General features: G+C 40.6%; 1 long non-coding RNA gene across 1 annotated transcript; it reads left to right on the top strand.

Moving 5' to 3' along the window:
- Positions 1-904: 904 nt before the first annotated feature.
- LOC131996424 (uncharacterized) lies at positions 905-27,590 on the top strand. The gene is made up of 2 exons (XR_009397853.1): positions 905-989; positions 27,183-27,590. It is a non-coding gene; the product is annotated as an uncharacterized LOC131996424 (long non-coding RNA).

The raw sequence follows: 27,590 nt of genomic DNA, 5'->3' as shown, positions 1-27,590 counted from the left end.
TTTAATTGTCGAAAATAAATATTCCAAGGAAACTTTTGTTCCATATAAGGTAAAAGAAGGCGTAGCGAAGCGGCCCGGGTCAGCTAGTATGCTTATAATTTGCATGATGTCTCATAAAAAAAATTTTGCTGACTAATAGGATTTAAAAAAAATCATTCCTATTAGAATAAACGATGCTTGCAATTAACTGATAGATTTCGACCCTCAATCACTGTGATCTCCGTTCAGTTGCGTTAAATGCTGTATTGACAATTGTGAAATTCCAAGAAAAAACCCAAATGGTTTCATTTGAAATAACTATATTAAAATGTAAATTAATCATAGTAATCATTCCGGGGTTTAAAAAATTGTGTTTCCAAGTCCTTCAAAGTTTGCATTTCATTGCTGATATATTCAAATAATTTATAGTAAAATATAACTAAATATTCTTTGGGAACCATATTTATTATTAAATGAAGTTTTCAGACTAACAAGCAAAATATCATATATTTATAGACAATTTTTAAATAATTATTTTTTACAGATAAAATCTAAATTAAAATAAGAAAAATCAAATTAAGAAAAAATTAAAAACTAATATTTCCATTCGCTCCTTAAAGAAATTTTCAATAAAATTTAAAATATTTATTGAAATTTGTCTTTAGAAAAAATTTTAATCTTTCTTTCAGAAAAAATAATTTCGAGAGGGCACAGGCCCAGGCAATATTTCATAGTAATTTGGGCTTTAGAAACAAATTTTTGACATTTTGAAAAAACAAATGTATTAAAGTTAGTTATTAGAAAAAATTTCATTAAATCCTAAAAGTGACATATTATATTGGAATAGTGCCCAAATTAGGCCAATAGGTTTTGTTTTTGTTTCTTTTAAGACTGGAAAAACAAAAAAAAAAAAAAGGACAATGAAGAAGTATAGTCAAAATGTAGTATACCAAAATGCATGGAGGTGGCACAATAATATTAATTTTTTGGCTTTAAAAACAAATTTCGAGGTAAGCCCAACTGAAATTCAATCTTTAGAAAAAACTTAATTAAAATTTAGTCTTTAGATGAAATTTTATTACAATTTTATCCTTAGAAAAAAATTATGAATATGTTGTCTTAAAAAAAATGGTTATAAAATTATGTTTTTAAAAAATTATTTCGAAGGTGGTCCGGCCATGATTGAAGTTTTGTAGTTAGAGAATGTTGCGCTGATCTTTTGTCGTTAGAAAAAATTTCGTTGAAATGTTATTAATCGGGCCCGAGACCCCTTTGGCTACGTCCCTGCCTCCCATATATAACTTTTAAACGATTTGCACTTTTAAGGCTGTAGTATGCACAATTTTGGCCCGATTTCTACAAAATTCAGGGTGAGTTGTTTTTTTAAATTCCCAAAGCGAGTGCAAAATTGCATATAAATCGGTCTAGATTAAGATATAGTTCCCATATATATCTTTCCGATATATATCCGATATGGTCTTTTAAGGCTGTAGAAGCCACAATTTTTGTCCAATCGTAACAAGATGTCGTATGAGTTGTTTTATTTGACGTCTTAAGACGTGTGCAAAATTTCAAAAAATTCGTTTAGATTTAGATATAGGTACCCGATATATATTTCATCCGCAATAGATTTTAGTATAAAACACAATTTTCGTCCGATTTAGCATGAGACGTTTTGTTTGACGTTCCAATGCGTGCTCAAAATTTCATTAAAATCGGTCCTGATTTAGATATAGCGCCAATGTATATATTTCATCCGATATTGACGTTTAAGGCAGTAAAAACACATTTGTGGTCACATTTCTACAATATAGGGCGTGATATGTTCTATTTAACGTCCCAATGTGTGTTATCAAAATTGACACAGGTTTTGCGATATGGCCTTTTAAGGATATGAAAATCCAAATTTGTTGTCCTATTTTAGGAAAATCTTACAAGGTTCTTTTTACTATTTCAATAGGTATCCAAATCAAAGTCTGACTAGATTTCGAGATAAGTTCTACATATAAAAAGTACTACATACACTAGGTGGTGTAGGCTATAATGAAGTCGGCTCCGCCCAACTTTTGCCTTTCCTTAGTGGTTCAAATCTACATTAGTTTTGTGAATAAAGGCCTAAAAATATACAACGTATTGCATTCCGTATGTTTCATATCGTATATGTAAACAAAGCCCATAGTGGCTTTGTTTCGGTAATTTGCATGCGTACAAAATTAAAACATCGCAGTAGAACGGTATCCAAACTTTGCATTGATACCTTTTGGAAGTCAGCCCCAATTAGACGTTTTCGTCCATTGTGATACCACAGGAATAGGAGAAGGGAGATGCCTTTTACTTTTTACCGTTGAAGCATCCACATCACTTTAAAAAGCCCAACTGCTTAAGAATGGTTACATCCACTAAATCAGAAAAGTTCTCAAAGAACCTAAAGTGGAACTTCTTCTTAGTGCCAGTACGGGACACACACACAACAGATGTATAGTATCTTTTTCCTCGACATCCTCACAGCTTCTGTAAAAGTCGTTACCGGCAACCTTCAGTCTGTCACCGTACGATCATACAGTGTCATAAAGGACACAGAGACTGAGACGTCTGTTCTCTAGGGATGAAATGGCTGCCAGACTGTCTGAGAAGATATTTATGCCAATCTTGTTTATGACATTATTCTTAGCCATTCCACTACTTCCGAACCAAAATTAATGAAGTACTTATTACGGTCAAAAGCAAAATAAACCGTTTTGGCTCAAAAATAGGAGAATGAAACTGAAATTATTCAAAATATTATATTAACGGAAAGGAAATTCAACGACCATTAAAAGTTGGTATTTCCGTAAAAAGTTTTGTTTTGGCTGCTTCTTAAAAATTGTTTATTTTTTACCCTCCATCATAGGATGGGATTTACTAATTTTGTTTTTCTTTTTGTAACGCATCGAAATATTGATCTGAGACCCAACAAAGTATATATATTCTTGATCGTCTTGACATTCAAAGTCGATCTAACGTCCGTTATTCTGTCGAAAGCACGCTTATTTTCGAAGGAATAAAGCTGGGCTGTTGAAATTTGGCACGAATTTAGTGAGTCGGTTGAGATTGTAAATGAGCTATATCCATGTTTTGATATAGCTCTCATATATGGCATTTTCGAATCTTGACTTCTTGAGCCGCTAGAGGGCGCAATTATTATCCGATTTGGCTGAAATTTTGAATGAATTGTTTTGGTTTGACCATCAACAACTGTGTCAAGAAAAGTCTAAATCGGTTTATAACCTGATATAGCTCCCATTCAAACCGATCTCGGATAACGAACTTTGAGGCTCTAGAGGGCTTCAGTCTGTCACCGTACGATTATACAGTGACCTGTCATAAAGGACACAGTGACTGAGACGACTGTTCTCTGGGATGAAATGTCAGATAGTCTGGCGTCTGAGAAGATATTTATGCCAATCTTGTTCATGACATTATTCTTAGCCATTCTGCCACTTCCGAACCAAAAATTAATGAAGTACTGATTACGGTCAAAAGAAAAATAAACCTTTTTGGCTCAAAAATGGGAGAATGAAACTGAAATGATCAAAATCAAATCAAATAACCTGATATAGCTCTCAAGATTCGAAATCGGTTTTCGAATCTTGACTTCTTGAGCCTCTAGAGGGTGCAAGTATTATCCGATTTGACTGAAATTTTGCATGAAGTGTTATGGATTAACCATCAATAATCGAAAACCGTTTGAGGAATCAGGTCATAACTGAAGTAGCACAGAAATTCTCATCTATTATCCTTTGTTCGCTTATAAATCGATATCTTCCAAAGAACTTGACATTTTGTCGATGATAAAATAATAGAACTTTATTGTTAAATACCTTGTTGCGATACTGAAATTTGTTTCATTCCCAAAATAAACATGTTGAATGGATGAACTACCTATTACAACAACAAACATTTTAGCCAATTATACTGCAACTCCAATCAGGTTTTAATTTTAATTGAGATAATTTTTTACTTTCCACTGTAACACACACAGACAATTTAATAATAGTTTAAAATTTCAAAAAGTAAAAAAAGCTTTGAAATGAAAACAATCAACAATTCTTTGTTAAAGTCTATTGTGCTTTCTAGGAAATTATATTACAGTTTAGTATCGATTATCCGATATTAGTTTTACAGGAACTAATAAAAAATAAAATTTTTAGAATTAAAATTTTTAGTTTAAATTATTAACCCTAATAGCATCAACTATCCGGGATTGGAAACATTTTTTTTCCTGCCGAAAAATACATATTTTGAATGTGTAGAAGAGAAAACGCAAACGACATTTAGTGATTGCTTTCATTAATATCTTGTGAGTGATTGTAGTTTTATTTTATACAATCGGATATTGTCAAGCCAAAACCGAATAAATTTAGCGCAAAATATGTGATTTTTGTTTTATTTATGCCTGCTTTATAGCCATAATCATAAACCGAATTAAAAAATTACAACATCCGAATTACATCGGAACCTACCTTACAACAAAACGATCAACAACAACAATAAAACAACAAATTATGTACTGTAAAAATGAGTAAAACATTTAACTTCAATTAAACGACAAAATATGTTATCCGAAACGCTTTTGGCCTAGAACTTTATGGAATATTGAATATCATATTACTATTAATAACATGTTTTATCGAAAACATGAAACATTTTTCCAGGTTATTGCATAATAATCGAATAAAACCAAAATAAGAAATGGGATTTTTCGAAGTTTCCATTTTATTGTGATAATTTTTAATAGAAAAACCAAACCAGTCAAAATATCTAGTAGGAGATATTTTAATCAGATCAGAGAATCAGAGATATGGATTAACATTTATTTGATGTTTTTTTAACATATTTAATAAAAATAAATTACGTATTGTATTCAGTATGTTTCATATTGAACATGTAATGCATTGTTATTTCACTATGCAAGAATTTTCTCCGTAATAGGTCATTATTTTCGGAAGAAAAATTTAAGTCACTCAAGAATAGCTTCGATAGAGGTATTCATTATGGGGTTCATGATCCGCGTCTGTTTCCAGTGGAGCGGTAGATCTAGAGTAGGCTTAGAATGGACTCCAAAGACCCAACAGCTGCAATGGTGGTATCAGGCCGTAGCATGTTGTCTGCTACTGAAACCTCAACTGGTGGAGCGGCTGCTCCAGGCTACACTAGCCGACAGACAACAGCTGACCAGTCCAGGACTTTTGACGAAGACACCTGGTTCGAGTCCCAAGGACAAGGCCGGACCTATTCTTTCTTCGTATGCCTATAATTTGTCTAAGCCATCGGCCATCCCCGGTAAACCAACACGAGGTTGGAATAATAGAAGACGAAGTAGGAAGATATTCCTTCTCGACCAATGGCGCATGCTTGGATACCAAGGATTCCCTCAGATCCGATATTTGAAAGACTAAGGAAATGTAATCCCAATCGTTCAACCACCCTTCCAGTCGGTGGTTGAAAGATTGGGATTACATTGGTTGATTGGTAGATTGGATGGGGCTGATGGTGACCGGAGACATGCAGTATTCATACCAAACTCCGGCTGTCTCGCAGACCTAAATATGTCTGAAGGGGTTGTATCCTACGGATTCAACAAGTTGAAACTTAAGTTCTGTAGAAGCGGTGGGGTTGGGGAATCAGAAGACGAATAAGCAGTTGTTGCTGAACACTTGCCTAAGGCAAGTTGGGGAATCAGAAGACGCATGAGCAGTTGTTGCTGAACACTTGCCTAAGGCACTATCGACCACATCGCTGAAGTCTGGCGGATTGCACACAAAGTTTGACTGGGCTCAAAGTGTGCGCCAGCGGAGAAGCACGAAACTCAGAAAGTACTTCGACAGGAGCAGTTAGTGAAGCATCTAGGGAGAAATCGTCCATACCGCAAGTGTCCAGTGTCCTGAGGAAGAGTGGTTCCACAGCTTTCTCACCTGCCCCTGGATGCGTACGGAAGCTCATCATGACAAGTTCTAACGAATCTTGTGAGGATCAACTCTTGGTATATTCAGAAGACGAGGCTAACACAACACTGGTGGAAGTTCTGAATCCTGACAATGGTTCGGTTTCTACAGATAAATCTCCACCATTGTAAGGCCGCTTCGGCGGCACTAAAGGCCCTTCTGATGGCAGGGGGATTTGACGTGGTTCTTATCCAAGAACCATGGTGTGTGGAGGAATTGTTCGTGGACTAAGAATTCCAGGATTTAAACTTGTGAACAATACGAGGAATGGGAGACACAGAGCCTGTATTCTTGCAAAGAGTAGTCTAATCGTATTTCTTATTCTGTCGCACTGAAGATTTAGTAATAGCCAGCCTTGAAATAAATAAGACTCATTACTGGCTGGCTTCTCTATAACCGCACACGATTCAGAGATGAAGCCAACAAGCCTCAGTGTATGAAGTGATGCTAATGCACATGACCAGATATGGGGAAGTTCGGGTGTCAATGAAAGGACAGAGCTGCTTATTGAATATATTGGGTTGCCCAAAAAGTAATTGTCGGTAATATAGTAGTAATATAGTCGGCGTTGACAAATTTTTTCAACGGCTTGTGACTCTGTAATTGCATTCTTTCTTCTGTCAGTTATCAGCTGTTAATTTTAGCTTGCTTTAGAAAAAAAGTGCGCGAAATTTTGTTTACATTTGTTTGTTTGGCGTCAATTTTAATATGGGTACCACATGTATTGAAAGAAATTCATTTAACAAACCGAATCAACGCTTGTGATATGCACCTTAAACGCAATGAATTCGATCCGTTTTTAAAACGAATCATAACTGGAGATGAAAAATGGATTGTTTACAACAACTTTAGTCGAAAACGATCATGGTCCAAGCATGGTGAACCAGCCCAAACCACTTCAAAGGCTGATATCCACCAAAAGAAGGTTATGCTGTCTGTTTGGTGGGATTGGAAGGGTGTGGTATATTTTGAGCTGCTTCCAAGGAACCAAACGATTAATTCGGATGTTTACTGTCAACAATTGGACAAATTGAATACAACCATCAAGGAGAAGCGACCAGAATTGGTCAATCGTAAAGGTGTCATATTCCACCAGGACAACGCTAGACCGCACACATCTTTGGTCACTCGCCAAAAACTGAGCTTGGCTAGGAACTTTTGATGCATCCACCATATAGCCCTGACCTTGCACCATCAGACTACCATTTATTTCGATCTTTGCAGAACTCCTTAAATGGTAAAACTTTCGGCAATGATGAGGCTATAAAATCGCACTTGGTTCAGTTTTTTGCAGATAAAGGCCAGAATTTCTATGAGCGTGGAATACTAAATTTGCCAGGAAGATGGCAAAAGGTTATTGAACAAAATGGCAATTATATATTTGATTAAAGTTCATTCTAAGTTTTATTAAAAATGCATTTACTTTCTTTTAAAAAATCCGCAATTACTTTTTAGGCAACCCAATATTTTAAGTTGCAAGCTGGTGATTTGTAATAAAGGGGATAAACCTACCTTTATTACCAGGCACAGGCATGAGTTACTGGATATTACCTTTATATCGGAAGATATAAGTGCAAGAATATGCGACTGGGAAGTGTTGGATGACCACAGCTTCTCTTATCATCGTTGTATTAGTTTCAGCCTTGGAGAAAATACTGCACTAGTGGTTCCTCGGCTTGGACATCTATAAAGCTGAGCTAAGAAAAAATAAGGGCGAGCTTAGAAAGTCTCAGAACAAATCGTGGGTAGGATTATGCAGCTCCATGGAGGATACTTCTGAGGCCTCTGGGCTAAGGAAGATTCTGTCCTCGAAACCTATTACGGTGGGGTATAGTAAGAAGTCAGAGAATATATGGACAATGTCTAGTGAGGAAACACAAGAACTACTCGTTGATACACATTTATGCATTCGTCGGAGGCTACTAAGGAAATTGTGTCTGAGCCAAAAATCCTTTGGGCGATAAGAAGTTTCTAATCCTTTAAGTCGCCAGGCCTTGATGATGTATCACCGGTTGAATTACAAGCTGTGTCTGATAGACTGGTTCCCTGGCTTAGGAAGATATATTCTGCTTGTATCAGAATGTCATATATACCCGTGGGATGGAGGGACACGAAGGTCATTTTCATTCCGAAAGCTGGAAAACCCTACCACACGAAGGCGAAAGATTTTTGTCCTATTAGTTCGTCAACCTTTATGCTGAAGACCCTTGAGAATTTCATAGAAAGATATCTTAGGGAAAAGATCCCTGGAGATCGCCTGTCGCGACAGCAGCATGCATATAGTAAAGGCAAATCCACTGAAACAGCTCTTCCCGACCTAGTCAGCCACATAGAGGGTTCTCTCGCTGTCAAGGAATATACAATGGCAGCATTTCTTGACATTGAAGGTGCTTTCAATAATGTAAAACCGACGTCTATCCTGAAGGAGTTGGAGTTTCTAGACATCAGCTCTACCGTAGGAAAGTTTATTAATAATTTACTTACTAAAAGATGCATTACGGTAGGCTTGGGATCTGTGAATTTAAAAAAATGGGTCAGCATAGGAACTAATCAAGGAGGTGTACTGTTTCCTCTACTTTGCAATATAGCCGTTAACAATATTTTATTGTCTGGAAAAAAAGTCGTAAAAGTGGTCGCGTATGCTGATGACGTGGCAATTCTAAAGGGAAGTAAAGGGAAGTTTCTCAGCACTCTTAGAGATATATTTCAGGAAGCTCTACATGCAACAGCAACGTAGGCTACCGAAAGTGACCAAGGTATAAATCCGAGCATGGCAGAAGTAGTTCTTTTCAGCAGGAGATACAAGTTGCCTACGGTGTCTCCTTGGGTTGATAGAATGTTCCATTTACAGAAAGCGCAAAATACCTGGGTGTTTTGCTGGACAGGAAACTGAACTTCAAATTCATCATTTTGGAGAGAGCAAGAAAGGCCACTCTTGCATTATTTACCTGCAAGCAATTGGCAAAAGTTGGGGGTTTAGACAGCGTGTCATGCATTGGGTATATATTGCAGTTGTCAGGCCTATAATGCTATATGGTGTTGTGGTCTGGTGGACGGCGCTTCAAAAGTCCTCCTACTGCTCAATACTTAACCGGATCCAAAGGATGGCTTGCTTGTGCATCAAAACCGCACTGAGGACGACACTATCTGATGTACTGAATTTAATGCTACATCTTATGCCTCTGGACATGTGGCTACCAAAATTGCAGCGACCACTGCCGTGAGGTTAAGCTTTCTCATTGATCATGTCGCGGCTACGGTCACTGTGTTATCCTTGATACAATATCCGATGTTCCAGGCAGTGTAGATTACACCCTACCTGAGCCGCTTTTTAATAAAAATTACTGTACAAGTATTAACAGAAGTTTCAGGTGAACCAGGTGGGCTATGGGATCTAGATCTAGAACTGATCATATCGAAAAGGTTACCCGACCACTGCAGTGTGTATCAAGCAGAGATCCTTGCAATTAAGGAAGTGGTGAAAGGGTTAAGATATAATGTCATTACGACGATTGGCATAAATATCTTCTCGGACAGCCAAGCAGCCACTAAATTCCTGGAGAACGTATTTCTAAACATAAAAACCGCCCTCGACTGTCGAAGATCTCTCAATGAGATGGCCGAATATTTCAAAATTCATCTGTTCTGGGTGCCAACACATTCCAGGAATACAGGAATCTGTGGGTATGCCTCTAGCGACATGTAAGATAAGTTATCAGGACCAGACCCGAAGGACAACGAATGATAGATGGTCATAAAGAGGGGACTGTGAGCATTCCAAAACTATCTGGACTTGAAGAGGTCTACCGCCTTACTGTACCTGGCTTGAACAGACGTCTCAGCCATTGTGTCCGTCATGACAGGGCACTATCTAATCGGAACACATGCTGACAGACTGAAGATTGAGAACCTGATTTAGCTAGTGTGAACATTCGCAAATTGTTGGGCTTTTTAAGGCGACCTGGATGGTTCAACTGTAGGAACTTAAACGCGTATTTCTTCTTGTTGTATTATAATGGACGAAACGTCTAGGTAAGTCTGACTTCGACTTTTCACATGAACAACTGTCAACACGCACTATAAAAAAATGGTGACGAAGATAATGCGAACACAATTTTAATGCAAATGTAATTAAATGCTCACAAAATGGGTCGAATCAACTCTGCTTCAATGCTGTTGTTGTTTGACTTTTGATTATGTTCTGACAAAGAAAAAATCTGTCCGATTTCACAATAATTTAATAGGCATTTTTCGCCGGATAATATCCCAAAAAACGTAGTCCCAGCCTTTATGTACATCAAATACGTATATAGCGAGCCCTAATCGGCATGAATTGTAATGTTTATATTCATATGAGTCTTCATGTATGTTAGCTAAAATAAAAACGTGATACATTTTTTGGAAAAAACCACTTAAAGATTGCTCATTTTGCTTTTGGCAGTTAGATGTGTTTTAGTACATGTAAAAACTAAAAAGACCATGATTTCAGTTCCGTGACATGCATACTGTTAGGATTCAACCTTTCCATACTGTTAGGATTCAACCTTTTAACAAAATAATTTTCGAGCCACTATAGGTTAAGTTAGGTTGAAAAGAGGGTGGGGATAATAATCCGCCCCATGCCACTATGGATATACACCTAAGCCAGCAATAGGCTGGTTGTGCGTAAAGTAACCTCAAAAAAAAAATTTTATGTTAGGAATTCCGTGCTACTTACAAAATCCCTAATTGTTTTTCATACCACTCCCCTAATTTGGTTCATTTTTGGTATTATATCCCCGCCTAAGTACCGGTGTCATTTAGCAGCGAAAGCTGGGCAATGACATAGGAAATGCTCCAAAGTCTCATCATCACCGCACCGATTTTGCAAAAGTGAGCTCGTAGCCATATGTGGCCCGTTATGATATAAAAAGCTATACTGATCTTCTTCTTTCTTCCTTTCAGTAATAGCCTCGTCCTCTCACGATCCGGATCACGCCAATGGATTTTCGCCGTCCCAGCGACTGTTTCTCCATTTCACAGTGTTACATGTGCGTTCGTCGCCCACGCCCTTAACTCGGACTGCGTCGACCCGAAAGGCTTCGTGTTAACCAAGTTTATTGACGGTATTTCTCTGGCCTTCATCGCCAAATCGTCTGCCCTTTCATTCCCCCTTACTGAGTTATGGTCGGCACCAAACGACGCGGATTGTGCCATCTTCAGAGAAGGCCTTTAATATCCTTCTTACTCTGCAAGATTGTTCGTGTCCTTACCGTCCTGGTTGTTATTGCCTTTATGGCAATTTTACTGTCCGTAAAGATGTTCAAACTCGACGTCCTCGCGTTAGTACCACACCACCATATCACCTCATCGCATTTCGTGATCGCTCGGATCTCCGCCTGTAGGACCGTATTATGGTCAGACAGTCTAAAACTGATTTCAGTCCCTGGGTTCTAAAAGCAATCCCCCAGACCAATTCTGGCCTCTAACTTTGATCCATCCGTGTAACATCATCTTCCAGATGGCAATACAAGGGTTCCCTCAATCCAAGACTGTGGCGTTGGCAGCAGTGCTTCGCACTCGACCTCAAGTATCGTCTTAGGTATCCGATCGGAAACCTCTTCCATTCCTTCCATGTTTCCTATCGTCGACTCGATTATACCGCGATGGTATAAGCTGCTCCAATTATCAATTCCTTCTCCCATCGCCTTAAATCTAATAGCCGCAGTAGCTGCCTCGCATTTAATTAGTTTGTCTATGGGTCGGATATCTAGAATAGTCACCAGTGCTTAAGTGCGAGTGGTCCTCATTGCTCCACCTATGCCAAGGCAACATGTTCTCTGAACCTTACTTTAATTGGCTATGACAGATCATTTGCTCCACTAGCCGAACGTAGAATAGCGTTCCAAGCGCCTCGATCTTCTGCGATCATCTTATAATCTCTGACACCAAGTTTCGACGTGTCTCCCACCATTTGATCTTTCTATCTGGCTTTTGGTCGTCCCGGTTTGTGTTTCAAAAAACAGTTTTGCTGGAGCTTCTTCACCCATTCTGACCACATGACGTAGCCAACGTAGCCGTTGTATTTTCATACGTGTATTTATGCTATCGTCGGCATACCGGCAAATATTAATCAAATGATCTGATGATAAGGCTCACTTTATTTAAGGTGAGACAACGCGATTTACCTCTGAACCTTGTCCTAAGACGCCATAAGTTGGCGCGAATATGCTACTTTACCTAGGATAGGTTAGGTTTAAGTGGCAGTCTGCCATCACCCATCACTTAGTCGTTTTCGTCCATTGTAATACCACAGGAACAGAAGAAGTAATACGCCTTCTAGTTCCTACCGTTGAATGTTCACATTCGCTAAATCAGACAGGTTTTCAAAGAAATGAGAACCTAAAGTGGAACTCCTTCTGACTGCTAGTGCGGGACAAACACTCAGAAGGTGTTCTATAGTCTCTTATTCTTCAATCTTCTCACAGCTTCTGCAAAAATCGTTGCTGGGAACCATTATTCAGTCAGCATGTTTTCCGATTAGACAGTGCCCTGTCATCACGGACACAATGACTGATACGTCTGTTCAAGCCAGTTACAGCAAAGCGGTAGACCTCTACAAGTCCAGAATGCTCACAGCCCCCTCATTATGACCATCTATCATTCGTTGTCCTTCGGGCCTGGTCCTGAAAACTTAGCTTACATGTCGGTGGAGGTATAGCCACAGATTCAAGTTTCCCTGGAATGTGTAAGGTAGTTCTTAGTCTCACAAGCTCGTCCGCTTTACATTTCCCTGGGATATCTCTATGACCCGGCACCCATAACAGGTGAATTTTGATTTGGTTAGCCATATCGTTGAGAGATCTGCGACAGTCGAGGGCGGTTTTTGTGTTCAGAAATACGTTCTCCAGGAATTTAGTGGCTGCTTGGCTGTCTGAAAAGATATTTATGCTAATCGTCGTAATGACATTATATCTTAGCCATTCCACCACTTCCTTAATTGCTAGGATCTCTGCTTGATACACACTGCAGTGGTAGTAACTTTTTCGATATGACAAGTTCTAGATCATTTGTACATTCCAAAGCCCACCTGGTCGCATTAGCTAGTTTGGAGCTATACGTATAGAAGTCTAGTCTGGTAATAGTCTTCTATTACCAGGGAAATCGTAGTTCCAATCAGTTCTATCAGGAATAGTGGTACAGTAATTTTTATCTAAAAGCGGTGGGGTGTAATCAACACTGCCTAGAACATCGGATATTGTATCAAGGATAACAAAGTGTCCGTACCTAACCGTAGCTAACCACAATGTCCGGAGACATTAGATGTAGAATTAAATTCAGTGCATCAGATGGTGCGTCTGTGATGCACAAACAAGCCATCCTTTGGATCCGGTTCAGTATTGAGCAGTAGGTGAACTTTTGAAGCGCCGTCCACCAGACCACAACACCATAAAGCATTATAGGCCTGACAACTGCAATATACCCAATGCATGACACGCTGTCTAAACCCCCAACTTTTGCCAATTGCTTGCAGGTGAATAAGGCAAGAGTGGCCTTTCTTGCCCTTTCCAAAATGTTGGATTTGAAGTTCAGTTTCCGGTCCAGCAAAACACCCAGGTATATTGCGCTTTCTGTAAATGGAACATTCTCTCCACCCAAGGACACGATGTAGGCAACTTATATGAACTGATGAAAAGAACTACTTCTGTCTTGCACGGATTTATACCTAGACCACTTTCGGTAGCCCACTTTGCTGTTGCATGTAGAGCTTCCTGAAATATATCTCTTAGAGTGCTGAGAAACTTCCCCTAACCGGAATTGGCACGTCATCAGCATACGCGACCACTTTTACGCCTTTTTCTTCCAGACAATAATATATTGTTAACGGCTATATTCCAAAGTAGAGGAGACCGTACACCTCCTTGATTAGTTCCTCTGCTGACCCATGTTTGTAAATTCACAGATCCCAAGCCTACCCTAATGCATCTCTTAGTAAGTAAGTTATTAATAAACACTCTTACGGTAGAGTTGATGCCTAGAAACTCCAACTCCTTCATGATTGACGTCGGTTTTACATTATTGAAAGCACCTTCAATGCCAAGAAATGCTGCCATTGTGCCATTGTATATTCCTTGACAGCGAGAGATTCCTCTATGTAGCTGACAAGGTCGTGAAGAGCTGTTTCAGTGGATTTGCCTTTACTATATGCATGCTGCTGCCGCGACAGGCGATATACAGGGTAGGCCCTAGGATATGTTTCTATAAACTTCTCAAGAGTTTTCAGCGTAGAAGATGGCAGATTAATAGGACGAAAATCTTTCGTATTCGTGTGGCAAGGTTTTCCTGCTTTCGGAATGAAAATGACTTTCGTGTCCCTCCATCCCACAGATGTATATGATATTCTGATACATGCAGGGTATATCTCCTTAAGCCAGGGAACCAGTCTTTCAGACACAACTTGTAATTCAACCTGTGTTACAACATCAGGGGCTGGCGACAACACCTCCGACGAATGCATACCAGTGACAACCTCTTCTGGCGCCACGTTATTCGTTGCTGAATTTCCCGCGAAATGTGTATCAACGAGTAGCTCTAGAGTTTCCTCACTAGATATTGCCCATACATTGTCTAAAGGACAGAATCGTCCTTAGCCTAGAGGCCTCAGATTTATCCTCCAGGAACTGCAGAATTCTACCAGGATTTGTTCTAAACTTTTCTCAGCTTACCCTTATATTTTCTTAGCTCAGCCTTATAAATATCGCAATAGTGTGGTGCTCTTGTGGCTTTCGTTCTGTTAAAGCGTTTTCTGCAGTCCTTCCTTAGAACAACCATGGCAGTCGCCCTTGGCTTGGCGCTAGGACATGCTGACACAAGCCATTATTTCAGCGCTTTCATGGTCCGCTCGACCAATATGTCTATATCCTGCGCAGTTGCCATTTCCTTTTCTGATCTAGAGGGATATACGTGCAGAATTTGTATCGCAATCCGCCTTTCTTCTGTTTAGCCGTGGGACCAGTACTGCACTATTTTCTCCAAGGCTGAAACTAAATGGAGAATGTAGTGCATATTAACATTTGTCTTAAATCTTTGGATGTCAAAGTGGGTTGGAAGAACATTAGCCGGAAGAGGATTCCACATACGAACGGTTCGGGCAAAATAAGATTTCTCTCTATAATGCATTGTGCGGTCCGCTGGCCAATGAATTACAAACGGGTCTGAGTTCCTGGAATGTCTCGTATTCCTCACATACATCCTTACATCAGGAATAAGAAGACTAATATCAGACGACCACTCACCATGAAAGTACCGATAGAACAGCGCCAAACAACCCACATTGCGACGATGATGAAGGGAGGGAATAGAGTTGAATACCCCACTGTCCCCAATCAACGCCATCGCTCTCCAATGTAGACGGTCCAGTAGTTCCATGGATGATTTTGAAGCTCCAGCCCTTACATGTGAGTTGTACTCCATTTTCGGCCTTATGAAAGTGGTGTAGATGTTAAGAAGATCAGACGGAGTGAAGTAATCCCACACCGATTAAGGAAGCCTTAACACTTGAATGCTTCTTTCGACACTTCAAATAAATGTTTAGCCCAACGGACATCAATTTTTTTTAAGCCCAGGATATCAAGAGCTTCTGATTGTTCAATATCTACACCGTTGATAGACAAAGATGATCGTAATGGGCCAGCGAATCGTTTGTGTGACAACAAGCAGCACTGAGTCTTCCGTGCATTAAAATCTACTCGATTCATTTGACCCCACTCATAAATGGCCAGCAAATCCTGACAGAGTGTATCGTCCATAACTCGCCTCTTGTGCTCTATCTCTCGAATACTCGGCCCATGATCGAATGAGTACGAATGACAGAGATTACTGTCAACCGCAAATAAGTAGATCAGATTCGATGTCTGACCCAACAGATCGTTGATGAAAATTAGAAAAAGAGAAGGAGAAAGAACAGAGCCCTGGGGTACACCAGCGGTCAATTTGTGCTCATTGGATGAGAACCCATCTATAACGACTCGAATAGTGCGATCTCTGAGAAAGCCTGAAATAAATCGTACGAAGCCATTACCGACACCAAATTCGACAAGCTTTGATAGTAGTGCACCGTGCCAGACCCTATCAAATGCCTTGGAGATAACCAGAGCCACAACCTTACTCTCACCAAACTGGTGGATTGAGCGACTCCAACGTTGCGACAGAAGTGCCATGAGGTCGTCCGTAGAGCGATTTCTGCGGAACCCATACTGTTGGTCGCTATGAAGGCCATTAGACTCTAAATACCTCACAAGATGGTGATTAACCATGCTCTCCATGACCTTGGAGAGAGCGGAGCATATCGCAATTGGCCGATAATTCGCAGGGTTCGAAGACTCCCGCATGGTAGGCAAGGTTGAAAAGGTTGCGTAATGGACGAGCGAGCGTCGAAGAACACTTGCGTAAGACAAGTGTTAATATGCCATCCGGGCCCGGGGATTTATTTACGTCTATATTTTCAAGAACCCTTTTAACTCCACGAGTTCGAAAAAATATTTGGGGAATGATGCCAGATATATTTTCGATTGAGTAGAGTGGTTGATTGCTAACCGGCAGGGAAGAGTTCCTTGCAAATATATCAACCAACAGATTAGCCTTATCAACCGGGTCAGTGAACGTTTGATCGTCCTTAGCAAGAGTTGGAATAGATGAAGAACTACCCTTTACTTTTTTCACGAACGACCAAAAGCTCTTATTTCCTCGTGTAGAAATTTTTCGCGCCTAAGCTCATTGGCACACGAAGACCTTGCCTGTTTGCGCAGCAGTTCAGTATTGGCACTTTTAACCAAGCGCCAGTTCCTGAATGCCACCTCTTTCGATCTGACAGCATCTCTGCATGTCTGGTTAAAACCAACTTTTGCCGTCTGATTTAGCCGTTATAGTCTTAACTGGAATAAATGTCCTCATTCCATTTAAAATTATCTTCTCAATCATTTCAGCAGTAGCATTTATATCGTCATTTATAAAACCTAGTTTCCAATTAAAATGCTGAAAGAATCCATTGAGCTCAGCCCAACGTGCTTTTTCGTATAAAAATATTGACCGCTTCGGGACTGGGGAGGAAGCAGTACGAAGAGCAGAATACAAAAAAGATGCTGAAATAATGCAGTGATCGGAGTTTCTAAGAGGTGCAAGAGTATTAACTTCATACTTTTCAGGGTGTGAAGTTAAAAAAGGTCAAGAGTATTATTTTGGTGCTCTTGGACACATTCGATATGTGTCGGTTCGTTAACTAGTTGCGCCAAACCATTGTGCGCAGCGAAAAGCTCAACGTATTGGCCCTCAGGGGTCGTATGACTCGAAGGAGTTGTGGATTTTTTCACTGTGGACGATTTCACTGCCCGGAAAATCCCACAAAATATTTGTAATGGAATCAGAGGAGACGTCAAAGACGTTTGTGGAAGCCTCCCTTTCTGAGTTTGAACTTCTATATAAAAATCCGAAGTGCAGTATATGAGATCCAATCCAGAATTTAACCCAAAGGGAGTTAAATTCTGGATCCTGTGAGTCCAGGTGTTGTCGTCTTTGGAACACTACGTCATTACGTTCATATACCACGAGGTCTCTGTGCGAAAAAAAGTGACAGAGTGTGGTACCCACGGATGTGAAAATCCTGTGGATCTGAATCCTCGCGTACCTGGGTCTCACAAAGAGCTAGAATGTTAGGATGGTGAAAATGAATATGTGCATGCACCGCAAAGAAATTCACCCTCTACGACCGTATATTGGCCGAATGTATTTTGAAATCACCCATCATTTGAAAAACCAGAAGAAAAGAGAACAAAAGCAAACACTAAACTTATATATAAAAATCAATTTGTGTTTGTTTTTATGTTTGTGTGTTCCTTATAGAGTCAGAAACGGCTGAACCGATTTTCTTGAAATTTTCACAGATGGTGCATAATGACCCCGTGGTGAAAATAGGGTACTACATTTTTCGATATTTGAAGGGGGCGGACCCTCCCCTTTACTCTAATTTTCAGAAACGCCAGATCTCGGAGACAGGTGGTGCGATTTAAGCGAAATTTTGTGTGCTTTCATACCCTAAAAATAAAAATTTGGTATCCAAATTTCGGATGCGGTACCTAGGGGGGCTGCCCCACCCTAAAACCTACCAAACATATATTTAGACCAATCACGACAATATGGGACTCAACTGAAAGGTATTTAGGATAACAAAACGTATCTGATATCCAATTGTCGGACCAAATGCTAGGGGGACCACCTCAAGACCCAAAACACCCCTAAATCGGGCATATTTACCGCCTATGGCAGTATGGGACTCAAATGAAAGGTATTTGCGAGTAGAATATGAATCTAATAGCCAAATGTGGGACCACAATTCTTGGGGTCCACCCCTTTCCCAAAACACCCCCCAAACAGGACTTATTTACTGACCATGGGAATATGGGGCTTAAATAAAGGTATTTGAATGCAGAATACGAATCTGATATCCAAATATGGGACCAAGTGTTTGGGGGGCCGCCTCTCACCAAAAACATCCCCCAAAGGGGACAAATTTACGACCATACCAATATGGGGCTGAAATGAAAGGTCTTTGGGAGTAAAGCACGAATTTGATATCAATATTCGGGAAAAGTGTCTATGGGGCCACCCCACCACCATAACACCACCCAAATAGAAAGTATTTTCTGACTATTGCAATATGAGGCTCAAATTAGAGGGGTTTCAAAGTGGAACACGAATCCGATATATATTTCAAGGTCAGCTCACTGAGTGGCCGCCCATCCCCCAAAACACCCGCAAGCAGGTCATGTTTGCCGACTATGGAAATATGGGGCTCAAATTAAAGGTATTTGGGAGTAGACCACGTATCTGATATCAACATTAGGAGCCAACTGTCTAGCGGACGTCCCACCACCATAACAACCCCCAAATAGGACGTATTTGCTCACCAAGACAAATTGGGTCTTAAAGGGAGTGGAACTAAATATTCATAGTTTTTAAGGCCAATACCCCAAACCGGACATATTTGTTGACTCTTGCAATAAGGAGTTTAAATGAGATTAGAAAACGAATTTGATATCCAATTTCGAGGACAACAAGTTCAAATAAATGATATATAGATATATGAGAATAGAACACATTGGTGATATATTTTCAGGGCTTAGAATTTGGGTGATCACTCCACTACCCAAAACACCCCTAAATCGGGCATATTTACCGACCATGACAATGTGGGGCTTAAATGAAGGGTATTGGGGGTAGAGTAAAAATTGATACCCATTTTCGGGACCAATTTTCTGGGGGTCTACCCCTTTCCCAAAATACCCCATAAACAGCAACTTTTTAGGGACCATCGCAATATGGGGCTCAAATAAAGGTATTTGGGAGTAGAATACGAATTTGATATCCAAATGTAGGACCATGTATTTAGGGCATCATCCCTTTCCCAAAACATGCCAATATGTAGCTCAAATGAAAGGTATTTTAGATTAGAAAACGAATTTGATAACCTATTTTGGGGCCATGTGTTTGGGGGACGCCTCATCCTGTAAACTCTTCTTAAGCCAATGGCAATATGGGGTGTAAATAAATGGTATTTGAGAGAAGAGCACGATGCTGATATATTTTCAGCGCCAAGTATCTGGGGGGCCACCTCTCCCCCGAAAACACCAATAAATCAGACATCATGAGAATATCGGGCTGAAATGAAGTATCTTAAGAGTGGAGTTCACATCCAAACTTAAATTCGTAGACCAATAAAGATCATATGGGATTTACATAAAGGCACTTATACTGTTAGTTAAGCGATATATTATTTTCGTAGCATGGTATTTCACTAAAAGATCTTTAATTGTCGAAAATAAATATTCCAAGGAAACTTTTGTTCCATATAAAGTAAAGGAAGGCGCAGCGGAGCGGGCCCGCGTCAGCTAGTGTGTAATAAAGAAAACAAACTCGTTCACTCCTCACCTTTGAATATCCCCTCTACTTAGTGTAATGCCTTAATCAGTGGGAGCATAGCAACGAGAGAGCATGGCAACGAAACACAAGACACATAGGAGACATAAAATCCCTTTGTATGGTGAATTCATTCGTTTCTGCTTGTCAACTCAGTGAGAGCAGAGTGGTAGCGGCACGGCACTGTTGATTTGTTGTTTTTGGATTGATTGCAGTGTGGAGTAAATATGTTGATGATGGTGATTGTTGTTTTGGCTTAGGATGGTATGGGTATGTTTCGTTTATTTTTTGTTATTCGCGTTTTGTTAGATATTTGTTATTATTATGGTTTGGTATTTTATTATGGATCTGTTTAAATTGGCACTGAGTTATGTTTTAATTTTGTTTGATTCTGTAACGGAGGGGACACTAAATATATCACTGTAGGACGGCGTTTGTACGGATTGAAGACAGAGACATGTGCACGCGACGACGGACAGACATATAAAATGGTTGGTTCATTTCTGGCAAATAGTCCCCATCTTAGTTCCGGTGTGTGTTAGGCCAATGACAAGGGAAATGCTCCAACGTCTCATCATATCCTCCGCATGCCGTACACATGCTGTCGCACCGATTTCATATAAGTGAGCTCGTAATCCTATGTGTCCCGTCATGATACCAGTGGCTATACTGTTCTCCTTCTTACTTCCTTTCAGTAATAGCCTCATCTTGCCACGATCTGGTCCTACTTAGGATTTTCGCCGTCCTACTGACCGTTTCGCCGTTCCACAGAGTTGCATGGGCATTCATCTTCCACGTCCTTAGCTCGGACTGCGTTGACCCAAAAAGCTTCAAGTTAACCAAGTTTATTGACGGCATCCCTCTGGCCTTCACAGCCAAATCGTCTGCCTTTTCATTCTCCCTTACTCCGTTATGGCCCGGCACCCAAACGATGCAGATTTTGTGATCCTCAGAGAAGGCGTAAATCTCCTTCTTTGACTGCAAGACTGTTCGCGACCTTACCGTCCTGGCTGCTATTGCCCTTATGGCAACTTTACTGTCTGTAAAGATGTTCAGACTCGAGGTCTTCGCGTTAGCAACACACCACCTCTCGCATTCTGTGATCGCCTGCCTCCCATCTTGAATCCATCCTCAATACATTCTCCCATCGCCTTAAGTCTCATAGCTGCAGTGGCTGCATGACACTTAATCTATATATCAATGGATTGGAATCTAGAATGGTCTCCAGTGCCCTAGTGGGCGTGATCCTCAATGCTCCTCCTATGCCGAGATAACATGTTCTCTGAACCTGTTGTATGGTCCTTACTATGCACTTTTTCTCCATAGCAGCCCACCAAACTACTGATGCGTTGGTCTAATCACGCTCCTGTAGATCCAGTGGATATTCCTCGGATTCCAACCCCATTTCGAGCCTACGGCCCATCTACATAGTGCCCAACATCTGTGAGCCTTCTAAGCACGCTCCTAAATGTGACACTTCCAATTTAGTTTCCTGTCCAAGATCACACCTGAGCATTTTACCTTGTCAGATATCGAAATCGTTCAATTGAGGAAACGTGGTGCGTTAAATTGTCCCACCTTCGTCTTCCTCGTAAACAAGCATATTTCTGTCTTCTCTGTCAGTCATTGCCCAGTCATATGCCATATGCAAGACCTTTTCGGCCCTTCTGAATATCTGGTTCGGATCCTTACCCCTTAGAAATATTATAAGTGATGCCCCCCTGTGTCATGCCTTGTGTTACTTTCTACCTTATATTTATGTCATGGGACACACAATTTATCCACTTGTTCCTTAGCACATGGTTTTCCAGTTATTAAAGACCTAATCCTGCCGGTACTGGTCTAAGGATTGAATCAGTGTGTCCGCACATAGTTAAGAGCTCCCTCGATGTCAATGCATACCGCCAGTGTGTACGTTTTGGCATCTTCTATTTTATGCAAAACCTGGTGCATGGCAGTCTCCACCGACCTTCCCTTGACAAAGGCATGCTGCTTATATCTGAGCAGTTTGTCATGGTGTCCACATACGTTCCATGGTTTTCACTAGGAAGGATGTAAGGCTTAAAGGTCTGTAGGCCTTTGGTGTCGCATAACTTGCTTTGTCGGGTTTGGGTAAAAATACCACCTTTGTCTCCTGCCAGGCTTTCGGAGTATATACAAGTCCCAGGCACGCTGTGAAAATAGTGGCCAGGTGGGGCCCCGGATAGTTTGCCTCCATTCCACCAGGTCGGGGAGAGCTCCCTCGATGTCAATGCATACCGCCAGTGTGTACGTTTTGGCATCTTCTCTTTTATGCAAAACCTGGTGCATGGCAGTCTCCACCGACCTTCCCTTGACAAAGGCATGCTGCTTATATCTGAGCAGTTTGTCATGGTGTCCACATACGTTCCATGGTTTTCAGTAGGAAGGATGTAAGGCTTATAGGTCTGTAGGCCTTTGGTGTCGCATTACTTGCCTTGTCGGGCCCCGGATAGTTTGCCTCCATTCTCAAGATTCCGGTGTCAAAAGGGTTTTCATCAAAAGCCTCAACATGTCCTCCGTTGTCTCTGCTCTCACTTCCATGTCATCTACTAAAGTTTCAATTTGGACATGGGTTTTTGAGAGAAACTTTTTTATCTTCGCGGCGTCTTAAACGCTATCGACCTGTTCGTAGAAAAGCTTCCAGTAGGCACGTTTTGCGGCTCTGGTTATCTCATTGTATTCCATGAGCCGTGTTTAACACACATCCAATAAACTTCCGTTCTATTACAAATCGCCAAATTCCAACATATAGTATACTAGCTGACCTGGGTCCGCTCCGCTGCGCCTTCTTTTACTTTATATGGAACAAAAGTTTCCTTGAAATATTTATTTTCGACAATTAAAGATCTTTTAGTGAAATACCATGCTACGAAAATAGTATATCGCTTGACTAACAGTTTAACAAAATAAGTGCCTTTATCTGAATCCCATATGATCTTTATTGGTCTACAAATTTAAGTTTGGATGTAAGGTGTACTCCATTCTTAAAATACTTCATTTCAGCCCGATATTCTCATGATGTCTGATTTAGTGATGTTTTCGGGGGAGAGGTGGTCCGCCAGATACGTAGCCCTGAAAAAATATCAGCATCGTGCTTTTCTCTCAAATACCATTTAAACCCCATATTGCCATTGGCTTAAGAAGAGTTAACAGGATGAGGCGTCCCCCAAACACATTGCCCCAAAATAGGTTATCAAATTCGTTTTCTTATCTAAAATTCCTTTCATTTGTGCCACATATTGGCATGGTCGAAAAATTTTTTCCCTTTGGGGGTGTTTTGGGGAAGGGATAATGCCTTAAATACATGGTCCTACATTTGGATATCAAATTCGTATTCTACTCCCAAATACCTTCATTTGAGCCCCATATTGCGATGGCCCCTAAAAAGTTGCTGTTTATGGGGTATTTTGGGAAAGGGGTAGACCCCCGGAAAATTGGTTCCGAAAATGGGTATCAATTCTTACTCTACCCCCCAATACCTTTCATTTAAGCCCCACATTGTCATGGACGGTAAATATGTCCGATTTAGCGGTGGTTTGGGGAGTGGGGTGGTCCCCCAAATTCTAGGCCTTAACAATATATCAGCAACGTGCTCTATTCTCATATATCTATATATCATTCATTTGAACTCCATATTGCCATTGCCTTCAAAATTGGATATCAAATTTGTATTCTACTCCCAAATACCTTTATTTGAGCCCCATATTGCGATGGTCCCTAAAAAGTTGCTGTTTATGGGGTATTTTGGGAAAGGGATAGACCCCCGGAAAATTGGTCCCCCAATATTTTTCATTTAAGCCCTACTTTGTCATGGTCGGTAATTATGCCCGATTTAGGGGTGTTTTGGGGAGTGGGGTGGTCCCCCAAATTCTAAGCCCTGAAAATATATCAGCAACGTGCTCTATTCTCATATATCTATATATCATTTATTTGAACTCCATATTGCCATTGCCCTCGAAATTGGATATCAAATTCGTTTTCTAATCTCATTAAAACTCCTTATTGCAAAAGTCAGCAAATATGTCCAGTTTGGGGTATTGGCCCTAAAAACTATGAATATTTAGTTCCACTCTCTTTAAACCCAAATTGTCTTGGTGAGCAAATACGTCCTATTTGGGGGTTGTTATGGTGGTGGGACGTCCGCTACACAGTTGGCTCCTAATATTGATATCAGATACGTGGTCTACTCCCAAATACCTTTAATTTGAACCCCATATTTCCATAGTCGGCAAACATGACCGTCTTGGGGGGTGTTTTTGGGGATGGGTGGCCACTCCGTGAGTTGGCCTTGAAAATATATATGGATTCGTGTTCCACTTTGCAATAGTGGAATAGTCAGAAAATACTTCCTATTTGGGTGGTGTTATGGGGGTGGGGTGGCCTCACAGACACTTTCCCGAATATTGATATCAAATTCGTGCTTTACTCCCAAAGACCTTTCATGTGAGCCCCATATTGCTATGGTCGTAAATTTGTCCCCTTTTGAGGACTTGGTCCCATATTTGGATATCAGATTCGTATTCTGCATTCAAATACCTTTTATTTAAGCCCCACATTCCCATTGTCAGTAAATAAGTCCTGTTTGGGGGGTGTTTTGGGAAAGGGGTGGACCCCCAGAAACGTGGTCCCACATTTGGATATTAGATTCATATTCTACTTGCAAATACCTTTCATTTGAGTCCCATATTGCCATGGTCGGTAAATATATCCGATTTAGGGGTGTTTTGGGGCTTGGGGTGGTTCCCCTAGCACTCGGTCCGACAATTAAATATCTGATACGTTTTCTTATCCTAAATACCTTTCATTTAAGTCCCATATTGTCGTGATTGGTCTAAATATATACTTTTGGTAGGTTTTAGGGTGGGGCAGGCCCCCTAGTTACCCCATCTGAAATTTGGATACCAAATTTTTATTTTTAGGGTATGAAAGCACACAAAATTTCGCTTAAATCGCACCACCCGTCTCCGAGATCTGGCGTTTCTGAAAATTAGAGTAAGGGGAAGGGTCCACCCCCCTTCAAATATCAAAAAATGTAGTACCCTATTTTCATCACGGGGTCATTATGCATCATCTGTGAAAATTTCAAGAAAATCGGTCCAGCCGTTTCTGAGTCCATAAGGAACACACAAGCATACAAAAAAACAAACACAAATTGATTTTTATGTATAAGATTCGATACCGCTTTTCGTTGACATTCGAACTTCCCCATATCTGGTGATCTGCATTAGCATCACTTCCTACAATGAGGCTCTGTTTTCCCTACAGAAGCGGCTTCAACCATCAATTTAAGGTTTGAAGGCGTCATCTCTGAATTGTGTGTCATATATAGGGAAGCCAGCCAGTAATGAGACTTATTTATTCCAAGGCTGGCTACTACTATATCTTTAGTGCTTAGCGACGGAAGAAAAAAAACATTTAGACTACTCTTTGCAAGAATACAGGCTCTGTGACTCCCACTCCCCGTACCCTTGTGTAGTTTAAACCCCGGAATTTTTAGTCCACGAACCATTCCTCCACACACCCATGGTTCCTGAATAAGAACCACCTCAAATGCCCCTGCCATCAGGAGGATCTTTAGTGCGGCCTAACATTGGTGAAGATTTATCTGTAGAAACCGGACCAAAGTCAGAATTCAGAAGTTCCACCACTGTTGTGTTAGCTTCGTCTTTCGATTCCGCTAGGAGTTCACCCTCACAAGCCGGAGTTTAGCTCGAATACTGCATGTCTCCGGTCGCTATCAGCCATGTTCAATCTAGCAATTTTCCAGTTGGTGGTTGAAAGATTGGGATTAGTCTTAGTCTTTCAAGTATGGATTCAGGATCTGAGGAAATCCTTGGTATCCAAGCATGCGTCATCGGTCAAGAAGGAAAATCTTCCTTCTTAACTAAATCTAGTGCTGCACCTGGCCACATCCCACCAATCTTTTTTAACGCCCAACGAAACATTTCAATTGAGAGTTGATCCCCGAAGCCAATTAGTCAGTATCGGCTCCGAAACCAGTCTGCATCGTCACAGACTGAAGGAGACCCAGGAAATTCCGCAAGTACATCGGATAATTGGAGTCCATTGATTATCCCACTCCAATTATTTTAGGTATGCAGCCCTGTTCTTTTCCCTTGTCGACAACTGTCATCACCAAACTGTCCCTAGCGACATTAGCAAAGGTTCCTTGATACATCTTTCTGTTGTTCGCCCTAGTTCTTTTATGCATGGGATGCCCTCCAGGTGACCGTGGCGTTTTGGCTGACTGCGATGCAGTTTCCGAATCTGAACGTGTAGTCTTCGGGGTGCAGCCTTTGCAGTGAATCCCCGATTCCAATTTAGTCTCTCCCTGTTATTGAGAGTCTTAGCATCATTCGCACCAAGCCTCTCAATAAACCTGAGAGCGATGCGTCTTCTATTATTCCAACACATAAAGAGCATGTGGTTCTTCCGGGGTAGGCCAATGGCCTAGGCAAATTATAGGCATGAGAAGATAGAATAGGTTCGGCCTTGTCCTTAATACTCGAACCAGGTGTCTTCGTCAAAGCCCCTGCTGACCAGTCGTCTGTCGGCTAGTGGAGCCTGGAGCAGCCGCCACCAGTCGAGGTTTCAGTAGCAGACAACACGCTACGGCCTGATACCACCACCGCATCTGTTGGGTCTTTAGAGTCCATTCTCAGCCTAGTCCCGGGCTCTAGATATGTCACACCACAGGAAACAGATACGGATCATCAACCGCCTAATGGATACCACTATCGTAGCTATCCTTGAGTCACTTAAATTTTTCTTCCAAAAATAATGACCTTTTACGAGATAGAGGAAAATTCTTGCGGAGCGAAATAACAAAAAGGCCGCTCTACTCAACGGCTCATTCACCTATGTACTAAAAGGGCTCTCTTAACAGATTTCCGCCACTTAATTATAGAAGAACGAAACACCAATTAGAACAAGGACTACGTAAGTCTTATTGGTTCCCTAAAGCCTTATTAAACGATAGCTAACACTGGTGTTATTCTCCTCACAATAAAATACTTTTTTATATTTAAGTTAATTCGTATATCTAAATGCCTCTTAAATTATTAATTTATATGTTTTTTATTTAAACTTTTTTTGTCTATTTAATTTTAATCTTGGTTCATGTTTTTCTTTGTTTAGGCTTTCCGGACGATTGCCAGACACAGTAGATGGACGCAATGAAGACAACAAAGACAAGATTTTTCTTTACCTTTTAATTACTGATTGGTTTGATTTTCTTCTTCTTTTTAGGGCTGTATTTACGTGGACCAACAGACCAACCCTTTAACAGACACTGCACAAGGCAACAGCACTTGCCACAAGCTTCAATAAAAACTCGCCATCAACGATCAACACAATATTGCTGCCCAAAGCGGTTCACGATCACACAACCAGATAGTCTGATAATAGCTCGGAAAAATTTTGCCCAATAGATGATTTTTCCAACAATAAAATATCGGACTGGCCTTCTTTGGATGTAGAACGGCCAGTGCAATTTGCCATACAACAGGAATCAACTTCTATACAAAAAAAAGGACAAAAAGCACACACACATATACTTCACATTTTACACCACAGTTTGTTCACGTTTATACGTGTTCACAAAATACACGAAAATAAAATAAATTTTATCTAATTGTCTTTTAATTCCATTGGCAA

This window comes from Stomoxys calcitrans, chromosome 3, assembly GCF_963082655.1.
Source record: "Stomoxys calcitrans chromosome 3, idStoCalc2.1, whole genome shotgun sequence".
NCBI classification, from domain to species: Eukaryota; Metazoa; Arthropoda; class Insecta; order Diptera; family Muscidae; genus Stomoxys; species Stomoxys calcitrans.
This window is presented reverse-complemented; position numbering and strand designations above follow the sequence as displayed.